Source organism: Rhinatrema bivittatum, chromosome 2 (assembly GCF_901001135.1).
Source record: "Rhinatrema bivittatum chromosome 2, aRhiBiv1.1, whole genome shotgun sequence".
Taxonomy (NCBI): Eukaryota; Metazoa; Chordata; class Amphibia; order Gymnophiona; family Rhinatrematidae; genus Rhinatrema; species Rhinatrema bivittatum.
The window spans coordinates 65311821-65325657 of NC_042616.1; the positions used below are offsets into that span (position 1 = coordinate 65311821).

At 45.3% G+C, this 13837-nt stretch overlaps 1 protein-coding gene across 1 annotated transcript in view; it reads right to left on the minus strand.

The window, feature by feature from the left end:
• The window catches only part of TMIE (transmembrane inner ear), a 176079-nt gene that overhangs the window by 36423 nt on the left and 125819 nt on the right, over positions 1-13837 (minus strand). The gene's annotated exons all lie outside the window — the stretch shown is intronic.

The window sequence follows — 13837 nt, forward strand, 5'->3', positions numbered from 1 at the left end:
ACCTAAATTCCTAGAATCCCTATATTCTCCAGCTTTGTTTAACTCAGTTCAATTAAGTTACACCTAAATGATTGTTTTGTTTTTAATTGCTTCTACTTGTTTTATGTTCAAATACCTATATATTAACCCTTGTTAAATGTATAACGCTCCGGCGTAAGTTCCTGTTCACTGTACACCGACGTGATATCTCTGATGAGCGGCGGTATATAAAAAAACTATAAATAAATAAATAATAAATAAGGTGTTGGAACACCATTGGTGCATTACAAAGGCCAAAAGGGATCACTAAATACTCATAGGGGTAGATTTTCAAACCGCGCGATTTGGCCTAATTTTGCTGGCGCATCAGGCGCAAGCAAAAGTACGCTGGATTTTAGTAGATACGCGTGGAGCCACACGTATCCGCTAAAATCCGGGATCGGCGCGCGCAAGGCTATGGATTCTGTATAGCCGGCGCGCGCCGAGCCGCGCAGCCTACCTCCGTTCCCTCCAAGGCCGCTCCGAAATCGGAGCGGCCTCGGAGGGAACTTTCTTTTGCCCTCCCCTCACCTTCCCCTCCCTTCCCCTACCTAACCCACCCGCCCAGCCCTGTCTAAACCCCATCCTTACCTTTGTCGGGGGATTTACGCCTCCCAGAGGGAGGCGTAAATCCCCGCGCGCCAGTGGGCCGCTAGCGCGCAGGGACGCGACCTGGGGGCGGGTACGGAGGGCGCGGCCATGCCCAGGGACCGCCCCGGGCCGTAACCACGCCCCCGGGCCCGCCCCCAAAACGCTGCCGACATGCCCCGAAAACGGCGCGGCGCTCGGCCCCGCCCCCGACACGCCCCCGACACGCCCCCTCCGAAAACCCCGGGACTTACGCGAGTCCCGGGGCTCTGCGCGCGCCGGTAGGCCTATGTAAAATAGGCTCACTGGCGCGCAGGGCCCTGCTCGCCTAAATCCGCCCGGATTTGGGCGGATTTAGGCGAGCAGGGCTCTTAAAATCCGCCCCATAGTGGCTGTCTGTTATATTAAAGACGGTCTTCCATTCGTCGCCAGGCTTTATGCACACTAGGCCCCTCAAATGTCCAACTTCGTGAATAGTTTGCCCCCTGTAAATGGTCCAGAAGTTCGGGGATGAATGGCAGTGGGTACTGGTCTCTCCTGGTGATGACGTTCAGCCATGAAAAAGAAGCCAACACCCACTGGTGAAGTGGACAGTCTGATCAAGCCCCTGTCAAGGTTCTCCTGAATATACTTGTACATAGATTGAGTCTCTAGTAGTGAAAGAGGGTATACTCGCCCTCGAGGGGGCATGGTACCAGGAAGGAGGATGATCACGATCACACTAATCTATCATGACTTTTTAGTTTTCTTAGATGCCTCTCAAGAGGGACTTTCTCAAACACCTTCTGAAAATCCAAATACACTAATCTACCAGTTCACCTTCATCCACATGTTTATTAATCCCTTCAAAAAAATTGAAGCAGATTTGTGAGGCAAGACTTCTCTTGCGTAAATCTATGTTGACTGTGTTTTATTAAACCATGTTTTTCTATATGCTCTGTGATTTTGATCTTTAGAATAGTTTTCACTATTTTTCCCAGCACTGAAGTCAGGCTCACTGGTCTAGAGTTTCCTGGATCACCCCTGGAGCCCTTTTTAAATATTGGGGTTACATTGGCCACCCTCCAGTCTTCAGGTACAATGGATGATTTTAATGATAGGTTACAAATTTTAACTAATAGATCTGAAATTTCATTTTTTAGTTCTTTCAGAACCCTGGGGAGCATACCATTTGGTCCAGGTGATTTGCTTCTCTTTAGTTTGTCAATCTGGCCTATTACATCTCCCAGGTTCACAGTGATTTGGTTCAACCGATGTGATATCTCGATTGAATGTCGGTATATAAAAGAAATAAAATACATAAATAAAGTCATCTGACGTATCACCCTTGAAACCCATCTCCGGAACTGGTATCTCTCCAGCATCCTCATTAGTAAACACAGAAGCAAAGAATTCATTTAGTCTTTCTGCAATGACCTTATCTTTCCTAAGCGCCCCTTTGACCCCTTTAACCCCTTGGCATTTTGTCTTTTTGAAATGACATGTAATAGCCTGTTTTGCTGCATTTTTTCTTGTCATATCAAAAAGAATGCACATCCATAGTGATAGCCTCTCAAAGCAGATTTGCTGTTGTAATACCCCTTCATTCGTCTGCCTTTCTGATCAATGCTGCAGCAGCTGAATGCTCCAAATTTTATTCAGACTGCTAAAACTAGGAATCAGGTAATACTAGCCACAGGTGAACTTGGTGTCCTCATAGTTTCTTCCTAGGCTATAATGTTTAGATATAGAACTTAGTTCCCTTATAAATCTAAACCTTAATGGTACATACTCAAAAATAGGACCAAATGGTACATGTGAAGATTACATGTAAAGCAATGCAATTAATTTTTAAAAAAGTAACAGTAATTAGTTTAATTCAAACAATTATAAATAATGTAATGATTCCAGATGTTTATTATGGGGTATAGTTTCAACAGGGTACCCTGTATAAATCAACTTGCTCTTCAAATACAATTAACTACATAGTTTGTGTTTGCTAATTGAGTGGTGGTTGTGTGAATAAAAAGTGCATATATAATTTTATCCTTCTCCAAAGGGGAATAAAATTCACAAGTTAACTACATATGTACGTTTTTAAAATAAATGTACATGTGTAGTCTTTTTTTCCTCCTACCAAGTTATATTCTCAGGAACACCTCTTTTTTCTGCAACCAGAAATGTGTATGATATGAAATAATGTCAGACTCTTGCCATTCGACCTGCCTAGCCTCCAATTTTACCTGTATAGTTCCCCAGTAAATGTTTGAAAATGTACACCAAGTCTTTTTGGAGTGCAGATATCACATTTATAATTCCAGTGTTCTTCTAGTTGCAGGAATTTCCAAGATTCTTGTCTTCCCCTTACTAGTCTCAAACCATACACCTATTACTTCAAATAATTATCAGAGGGATTTTTTTTTTCTATTTATTAATGGTTGACTATAGGAGCAGTAATTCCCTATAATGCTTCTATGCTCAGAGCTTTACACTGTTAGGAACCCCGGCCGTGCAGGACTGCGACCGGGTCCCCTCACCTGCGCCAGCCGGAGGCCTGGTCCTGCTCTCGCTGCCGCCACTCCTGGCCAGTGACTCCACCCATAGCCTACTCTTGCGGCACCCTGCACGCCGCCAACTCCAGCTCCTCATGGTCTCCTCTCTAGGCGCATGCGCGCCCCAAGTCACAGGATTTGAAGGGCCAGCGGCGGGAAATTTCCCCGTGCCCCAAGCTGATGACATCGGGCTAGGTGGTATTTAAACCCTGCCCCTTTGCTTCCACTTTTCGTCAGCAACAGATCCTGCTCTTCAGAGAGTGACTGTATTTCTGTTCCCAGCATTCCTGACTCAGCCTTGTCTTGTTCCTGATCCCTGGTTCCTTGCCTCCAGTCCCAGCCTTGCTCCTCATTCCTAGGATTGGTTTCACGGTTCTGACTCCTTGCCTGGTTCTTGACTCTGCTTGATCTCCACCTGCCCTGACTTCTTGCCTGGTGCTGACTCTGCTTGATCTCCGCCTGCCCTGACTTCTTGCCTGGTACTGACTCCGCTTGATCTTCGCCTGCCCTGACTTCTTGCCTGGTGCTGACTCTGCTTGATCTCCGCCTGCCCTGACTTCTTGCCTGGTGCTGACTCTGCTTGATCTCCGCCTGCCCTGACTTCTTGCCTGGTACTGACTCCGCTTCATCTTCACCTGCCCTGACTTCTTGCCTGGTACTGACTCTGCTTGAACACCACCTGCCTCTACCCCTGGACTCCTCCGACGCTGCCTCCTTCCTCGCCTGCTGGTTCCATGCCTGGGAAGACCCGTGCCTAAGTCCTGCCGGCCCTGGTACCCAAGGGCTCAACCTGCAGCGAACAAGGGCTGGTATAGGTGAAGGTCCTATTGGGTCTTCTCTCACAGAACCGCCACCCAGTGACGAGGACCTCCAGGGGCTACCCCCTGGAGGTAGAGACAACCTTGTCTTGGCTCAACGTTCCACTTTTCCAACAGATTGCTGAGGCCATGGACCCGGTGGACCTGTCCGGCCTACAGGCCATTCCTAACCTGGCCCAGCAGCTGCAGCAATAACAGCAGTGCTTGGATGTCCTAGCTGCGACCGTGGAACACCTGGCAAATCGACTGACTCCACCCCATCTTCCAGTCCTCTGCTGGCTCCAGTTCCAGTACCCGAGGCTCCCACAGCAATCTTCCATCTGCTGGCACCACCTTGCTACACAGGTGATTCCCGGCAGTGCTGTGATTTCCTAAACCACTGCTTCATGCACCTTTCCTTACAGCTGGCCCAGTTCTCCAATGATGGAGTCAAAATAACCTTTATTCTGTTGCTCTTGGATGGCAGGGCACTGACGTGGGCCTCAACTCTCTGGGAACGAGATGATCCCTTGCTCCAGGACCTCTCATGCTTCATCCAAGTGTTTAAACAGATTTTTTTATGAGCCTGGAAGACAGTCTACAACTGCTTCTGAGCTTCTACACTTACGTCAGGGTTATTGCCCGTTGCCGGAGTATATGGTGGAGTTATGCACCTTAGCATCTGAGTTGGGTTGGCGTCAGGATAGTCTCTGGAGTATCTTTCTGGAAGGCTTGTCTCACATAATTATGAATTGGCTGCCCGGGTCCTCCTGGATGATTTGGAGGCCCTAATTGACCTTGTGATCGAGTTGACCGAAGACTACAGCAATGCATCTGAGAGTTGCACCCCTCCTGCAGACCAGTGGTGCTAGCCCCATCCTACTCACAGCTCATAACGCTGTCAATTGCAGCTGTGCCCAAGACACCTCCCACCGAGGAGCCCATGCAACTGGGACAGAGCTGATTGACCCCAGCGTATCTTAAACCTATGTCTGTACTGCACTGGTAAAGGTCATTTGTTGGCCCAGTGCCCTGAAAGGCAGGGAAATGCCACAGCCTAGGAGTGAGCAGGGAGATGACCCTTGGCTGCACCGATTCTGCTCCCCAATGTATCATGCCTGTGACCTTTCACCATGCCCACGGGGACTTCACCACCCAAGCCTGATTGATTCTGATGCTGGAGGGAATTTTATTGTGGCAGACCTTGTCGCACATCTGGATCTGCCCACACTGTTTGAAGAACCAACATTGATCATTTCTTCCATCCAAGGGGACACTCTTCTCTGGAAGATTACCTTCACTACCGCTCCTTTGCGACTCCGCACCGGTATCCTCCATGAAGAAGAGCTTGCCTTCTTCATCCTGGAGAAGACGTTACACCAGGTAGTCTTGGGTCTTCCCTGGCTCCAGAAACACTTCCCTCACATTGACTGGAAGACTCTGCAGATAGCCTCCTGGAGGCCCTTATGCCACTCATCTTGCCTCCAAAGGTTGCCTTGCCTTGCCCTTCTCATGGCTACCACCCCACTTATCTTGTCTCCGCAACATGCTGATTTTGCGGATGTCTTTTCCAAGGAGAGAGCTGAGACACTGCCTGAACATCACCCATTCAGTCGAACTGAACCAAATCAGATGAATTGAACCAAATCACTGTGAACCTGGAAGATGTAATGGGCCAGATTGACAAACTAAAGAGAAGCAAATCACCTGGACCAAATGGTATGCTCCCCAGGGTTCTGAAAGAACTAAAAAATGAAATTTCAGATCTATTAGTTAAAATTTGTAACCTATCATTAAAATCATCCATTGTACCTGAAGACTGGAGGGTGGCCAATGTAACCCCAATATTTAAAAAGGGCTCCACGGGTGATCCAGGAAACTCTAGACCAGTGAGCCTGACTTCAGTGCTGGGAAAAATAGTGAAAACTATTCTAAAGATCAAAATCACAGAGCATATACAAAGACATGGTTTAATAAAACACAGTCAACATGGATTTACGCAAGAGAAGTCTTGCCTCACAAATCTGCTTCAATTTTTTTGAAGGGGTTAATAAACATGTGGATGAAGGTGAACTGGTAGATTAGTGTATTTGGATTTTCAGAAGGTGTTTGAGAAAGTCCCTCTTGAGAGGCATCTAAGAAAACTAAAAAGTCATAAGATAGGAGGTGATGTCCTTTCATGAATTACAAACTAGTTAAAAGACAGGAAACAGAGAGTAGGATTAAATGTCCAATTTTCTCAGTGGAATAGGGTAAACAGTGGAGTATCTCAGGGATCAATACTTGGACTGGTGCTTTTCAATATATTATAAATGATCTGGAAAGGAATACGACGAGTGAGGTTATCAAATTTGCAGATGATACAAAATTGTTCAGAGTAGTTAAATCACAAGTGGATTGTGATAAATTGCAGGAGGACCTTGCGAGACTGGAAGACTGGACATCCATATGGCAGATGAAATTTAATGTGGACAAGTGCACGGTGTTACATATAGGGAAAAATAACCCATGCAGAATTTACACGATGTTAGGTTCCATATTAGGAGCTACCACCCAAGAGAAAGATCTGGGCATCAAAGTGGATAATACATTGAAATCATCAGCTCAGTGTGCTGCAGCAATCAACAATGCAAGCAGAATGTTAAAAATTATTAGGAAGGTGTTATGCCTGTTGGTCGCAGACAGCTGCAACCTCTCATGCTCACCTCTTTTTTCCCCACTCCATCATGTCTGGAAAGAATGGCAGCCTCTGCCAATCCCCGCCGACCCCTCCAGCATTCCCGGGACAGCTTGGGCACTGCCAACCGCCATTTTGGACCTGGAATCACCTAGGCTCATGCGCGCAAGGGCCTCTCTTGAAGACGTCATGGCAGGAACATCGGGGGCATCCCCTCCCGATGATGTCAACCCGCTTACGTATTTAATCCAACCAGCCCTTGCTTTCCTTGAGTTAGCAAGGAGTTCCGTCTTGCTGAATTCTCCTTTTCAAGGACTTCCTGTTCCTGACTTGGGCTTGGCATCTGGACGCTCTGAGTAACCGCTCCTCGGGGTCTCCCCTGCCTTCCGGCTATCCGCTCCTTGGAGGGTCTACCTGCCTGATTGCTACAGACCTGCTTCTGAGAGTACCTATACTGACTTCTACTATACGAACTGTGCTAAGATCCTACGCGGTGTACCCCGTACCTCGGGCCACTGCCGCCTTCCTTCAATAGAAGTCATTCAAGTTTTCCTGCACTACAGAATATCTGCACACCAACTTCAGGAGCCACTTCCAGATTCTGGCATCTCTACCAGTGCTTCAACATCTACTATACGACAGTATCGACATACCCCGCTCCGCGAGCCACTACCAGATCTGTTTTACTGAAGTGCCTACACATGTCAGAGGGGATTCCCAGCGTAACCCGCTCCAGAGGATGTGGATAGTGCAGTTTGTGTAGCTGGGTTTAAAAAAGGTTTGGATAAGTTCTTGGAGGAGAAGTCCATTAACTGCTATTAATCAAGTTGACTTAGGGAATGGACTCTGCTGGCATCAGTAGCATGGGATCTTCTTAGTGTTTGTGTACTTGTCAGGTTCTTGTAGCTTGGTTTGGCCACAGTTGGAAACAGGATGCTGGGCTTGATGGACCCTTGGTCTGATCCAGTTTGGGAATTTCTGATGTTCCTATGCCAACATAATTTATTTCATTTTTGTTTTGTTTTCTCTTTTTGTGCATGCAATTGGCAAATTGTGCATGCAAAATGCAAATAGTGTATGCAAAACAATTTGTGCATTCTATTAACATTTTGTTTGTTCAAAAATTGAAAATGAATGAAGCAAGAAAGAGAAAAAATAAACTGACCCAACTCCCCTCCAAAATAAATTAAACATAATCGGCATGAATACCCCTAATTATCACCCAGACTTTTTATCACAGCATGAGTAAACTACCTGCTGTGGTAGTTTTTTTCTGTGCTTTATTGTAGAAAAAATTCCCTAGGAGTGAATATGTTAGCAATTTAGAAGTGATTACAAGGATGTTTTAGGAGAAAAAGAAAACAATGCTTGTGATCCTGAAAAAAATTGTAGTAACTAACTTGAAACTGTCACAACTAAGCTTTAGTATAGTTAGATTGTCTATGTGCTAGCTAAGTGGGAGTCAGCAACACAATAGCAATGGAAATGGCATGTCATTTTTTGGGTTTATATTGAAAACAATCATAATGAAGCTCTGTCTTTTTTTAAAAGACTGATATGTATCTGCATTAACAAAGAATTGTCATAAATGAGAAACTCTCATTCATAAGTATATGTTGACTTGGATTACAACATTAGGCTATGCATTATGAATTAGATATTGATTTCTTTTATTGTTTTGTTCTTCAGCATGGAATGAATGAACATAATTCTTGGATTATGCTTGGTTTGGTTAGCTATAAATTTTTTTATTAAGGCTATCATTTAAGTGCATCCTACATATTCAAATGGGAAATCAGTCCACTGAATAGTGAATCATACTGCAGCAAGCACACCAGTTTTGTTTAGGATTGTTAACTATTGTTCAGACAAATGAAGCACTAAACATAAATTGCATTCACGCCAATGCCATTTAGCATACACACAAAAAAAAAAAAGAATGCTATATACTAATAGTTAAATGTATGCTATGTATGCTACAAAAGTCCTGGCAACGACCTTCGCTGATGAAGATCATGACCCTCCAGAATAGTAAGGCATCATTCCAGAGGGCTGGGAGGGTTCTGCCTTGATTTTGTGGGAGGTTGTGTTTATTATGGGGAAGGGGGAACCTTGATTGTGGAAGGGCATCCCTTCATCACAGGGGGTGCTGTTATTGGGAAAATTCAGCATGGTAAAGAGTGACTAGAGGGAGTCTGGTCTTCATAGAGCTCATGATGTGGAAGGGTCATGGCAACAGATTGAGGAGAGGAGGAACTAAGCTATTTTTCTGATGGAAGATCACAGGTGTTAGGGTCATCAGTCCTCCATCATTATGAGTGGATGTTAAGAAAGACTTCATGGAGGTGATGTCCTTGCTATCAAGCCCTCATCATGATGGTTATGTGTGTGCGTTGGGGGGGGGGGGGAAGTTATGCAAGAGAATCATTGATGTTATTTCAATTTAATTTCTTGCTTGTTCAAATTAGAGCTCATGGTGAATTACAAATTCAGGTACATTTGTTAGTCCCCTGCCCCAGAAGACTTAAATATTAGGGGTGTGCATTCGTTTTCAATGTATTGGCAATCTGCAACGTATATGTCCCTATTCGTTATATTTGTGGGGTCACAAAACATATAGCGAACCCCCACGAATACAATGTATCACTAACGAATAAACCCCCACCCTCCTGACCCCCCAAGACTTACCAAAAGTCCCCTGGTGGTCCAGTGGGGTTCTGGAGCAATCTCCTGCACTCAGGCTGTCAGCTGCCAGTATTCAAAATGGCGCTGATAGCCTTTGCCCTCACTATGTCTCAAGGGCTACCAGTGCCATTGGTCGGTCCCTGTCATATGGTAGGAGCAATGGACAGCCGGCACCATCTTGTGCTCCTACCATGTGACAGAGGCCAACCAATGGCACCGGTAGCCCCTGTGACATAGTAAGGGCAAAGGCCCCTGTCACATGGTAGGAGCACAAGATGCCACCAGTCATCCATTGCTCCTACCATGTGACAGGGGCCGACCAATGGCACCGGTAGCCCCTGTGACATAGTGAGGGCAAAGACTATCGGCGCCATTTTGAATACCGGCAGCCGACAGCCTGAGTGTAGGAGATCGCTCCAGGACCACCCCTGGACCACCAGGTACTTTTGGTAAGTCTTGGGGGGGGGGGGGGGGGAGGGGGGGGGGGGTTGTAGTTAATTACATTTAAAGGGTTGGGATGATGTTTTTTTTTGGGGAAACGAATGCATATGTAACTAATGAATGGATCAGGGTCCCCCCGAGAATGGATGCAACGGATTTGGGTCCCCACAAATACGAATACCAGATGGGACTAATCTGTCCCTGCTGCACATTCCTATTAAATATAGGCCATAATTTACTAAAGCTTTTTTCCCATTCTGTGTCTATGGGGAAAAAAAGCTTAATAAATCATATCCTAAGTTTATATATTTGGCAACAGAGGGTGAAATCACTTCTCTAAGATCATAAGAAGAATCTGCAGGAGAAGTGGAATTTGAACTCTGGCTTTCCAGGTTTTTAACCAACTGCTCTAACCACTAGACTAATTCTCTGAGTGCCTAATATGATGATCTGTGTGATGTGGTGGGGAAGGGATCAAGACTGAGGTTGGTTGGAAAGGAGACTGACATTTCCCCATGCTAAATGTTTACTATAGGGGATTTTGTGATCCATTGTGTGCATGCTAATCATGTGTGTTTGCTCTGATAATGGTTTGTTTTGTAGGCATTAGCTTAAATTTATTGCATAGGCTGTTAAGTCACATTTTAGCTTACATGCTAAATTTAGCACTAATGTTAGTGCATATCCAATACAGTATGAATAGACATTGTCTGTGGGAGCAAAGTGTGACAGACATTATTTTCCCAAAGATTTCAAGTTTGTTTCAAATATCTGCTGCATGTAGAGGTTATATTCGATCGTACTGTTGTTTTTCAGCATTCTGGCAAAAATCTGAATGAGGGAGTTGGATAATATCATCACATGTCCTATTAGACTAGAAATGCAAAAGTTATTGGGGGAAACGTAATTTCTTTTAAAACAGTAATTATTTATTACATCATTAATGTTAACATACATACTAGCTTAGAAAATGTGTATTTCATAACAACTAAAAATATATCACCTTTTGAACTCTTCTATATCTTTTTTTGGATGCTTCTATATATTATTCATATTTCAGAGTATGAATTTTTTTTTGGGGGGGGGGGCAAAAGAGTATAGCTTGAATGCCTTTAAAGTAATAGATCCCCTAACTGGATGGGTATGCCAAGCTCAAAACATTGAGAATAAAATATTAAAGTAACAATGATAAAGCACAGCAAACTAATATACAGAGACAAAACAAGATGCCAAGTCCTAGAGCATGAAGAATCTCGCAGCAAGTCATGAAAGTAGGAAATCAAAGGAAAGAAAGTGAGAAGGAAGAAGGCAGTCCTTAAGTCCCTTGGAAAGCCATTTCATCTTCTTCTTTCACAACAGGTAGGGCATTAAGAGGTCTGGACTGGACATGACCAGACAGAGTCTGGAGACTTTCAGTAGAGCCTACAGAGCAGAATTAGAAGAGAATCAGTCAGAACAAAGATACAGTGAGAAGACAATCATAGTCAGCAAACAGCAGGAGTCAGTAGGACATTGAAAGAACAGAAAGCATACAGAATCATGCTCCAAAGGTTAAGGCATAAATGTAATTTTAAGGTTGTTTAATAAGAGCAAATGCAACCTGATTTTCTAAGAAGCTGGTTGGGAGTCCCAGCTATTGTGCAATAGCACCCAGGAGTGGAATAACACCCAGGAGTGGAAAAATATATAGAAAAGATAGACAACAGCTGAAATATTTAGGAGTCAAAAATAGATATTTTTTCTTTAAATTTTTACATTTTGAGGAAATATTTATGTAGCGGGGTCCCCTTTTGAGTTGTTAGCTGCATCCAAGGAGCTACATTTACCAGGGTTCATCCATCCGGCAGAGGGGAAGATAAATTTCCAGGGCCCTAGGCATATCTAAGGGACACGCCACGATTCCAAGCCGGATCGTGTACGCAGTTGAAATCTCCAGCTAATATTAACGAGCCTTCCGAGTGGGTAAGGATCGTACTCAACAATTTCCTAAAAAATTCCTGGGAGTTATTATTTGGTGCACATACATTACAAACCATTACTTCTAGACCCTTCCAATGTCCTCTCACCAGGATGAATCTGCCTTCGGGGTCCACCACTGATAGTTTTATACTAAAGTCTGAGGATTTAAGTATTAAAATGGCCACTCCTGCCTTACAACCATATGCTGGAGCAAAGACACATACACCAACCCAATCCCTCTTCAATTTTTGACTTTCTCCTGCATTTAAGTGAGTTTCCTGTAATTTCCATGCCCAATTTCTTCCTGAGCCCCTTGGAGGAGGTGCCCAGCCCCCACTCTCCTCCCACCTCACAACAGCCTGACATTCTCCTGTATTGCCAATCTTCTGGATACGTAACCCATCCTTTAAGCTTTCTCACATCAAGAGCTTCCCCCCTCCTTCTCCCCAATACCACCATCATACACCCCACCCTTCTCCCCTCCCCTCCCCTCCCCCAACCCCAAACACAACCATACAATCACAAACAACATAGTCCTTCTCCCTCTGCATGCAGATGGGAGATCGAGGGTCAGTGTCTGGATGTTCGAGCTCCTCGCTGCTGACAGTCCCCAGTGTCCAGTCTGAGATCTGCAGGTCATACTTCCTGGGATCCAGCTGCTCGAGCGTGTTCAGTGTCTCCAGTCCCCCAGATTCCGGACCTGGTTATAAGGAGTTCTCCCTGTGTGGCACACAAGTGGAAACGTGTGCTCTGGGTGTCAGTGCCCGAGTGCTGCCCAGTAATCAGAACCACAATTTTCCCGAAATGCTAAGCCCACTCCGGCTGGACCAGCGTTAAATCCAAAGTTCAACAACAGGAAATTTTGGCTGTAAACTTTAAGCCTGTAACCAGCTCTTCATTGTTTATGTGGCATTTGGCTGCAAGATACTCTTAGCTGCCTCTGGCGAGGTAAAGGTGTGTACCTTGCCATCTTTCCAGACCTTTAAAATTGCAGGTACTGAAGGGCAATTTTGGCGTTAGTCGCCACTAAATGAGAGCATAGCGCCGAGAATTGCCTCCGGAGCTGGGACACACTGACAGAGTAGTCCTGAGGGAGCCTTATTTTATGGTTGTTATAGGCAAGATCTTTTCTTTGCCGGAAGGCTAGCCAAACTTTTTGTTTATGGGCGTAGTTCATAAATTTGGCGATTGCAATTCTCGGGTGCGAATCCACCATTTTCTTGGGGCCCACTCTATGAGCCCGCTCCACAACCAGAAGCCCTTTGAGTTCAGGCAAACCTACTGCTTCAGGCAGCCATGTCTCAAGGAACTCACAAAAGCCTTTATCATCCGCTGCCTCAGGTAGCCCTAGGAATCGGAGGTTGGCTCTTCTCGACCGGTTTTTGAGGTCGTTGAGTTTCTCTTGGCAGTCTCTGAGTGCGGTTTCATGCGCCTGGATCTTTTGTGCTGCGGTCGCCATTTCCTCCTCCACCATCATTACCCGGGTTTCCACTTGATCGAGCTGAGGGCCCAGGTCTGAGAGCGCCTCACTCATTCCGGAAAGTTTCTTGTGCATGCCTGCTAATTTTTCGTCGAGGGTAGAGGCTATGGTTTCTCTCAGTGTCTCCACAGTGATCGCGCTTGGTGGGCTAGATTCCGGATCATTTACCGCCGCTGCCACCGCCATCTTGATCTCCCCACCTTTCCTTTGTCCTTCTCTTTTTCTTTACGGGTGCTCTTTGAAGCCATGGATTGCGGCGTTTTATTCATATATTTTACTATGGACATGTGCCAGTGTCATGTAATCTCAGGAAAGCGCGTAGGTAGCCGATTTGTGGGTCTGAGCCATTAAATTGCTGGCAAGGTGCTCGGAGCTGAAGGGAAATGCATCCTCCTCAGCACATCACCCCACGTGACTCCCCATTTATAGCATTTTGATGAATCTAGGCCTTAGTACTTAGGTTTTCATGTTACTGGGAAAGACTATTTCTGGGCCATTCAGGCCCTTTAAAAGATGGAAGCCTTAGGCTGTGGTGCTGCCATCATGCATTGACACTAGTGACATCTAAGTTGCAGTATTTTTCTCAGTAGTATTTTGCCACCAAGAAAAATACTGCAGGATTAACTAAGCAACAGTCATGAAAGGCATGTGCAAAGTCTGT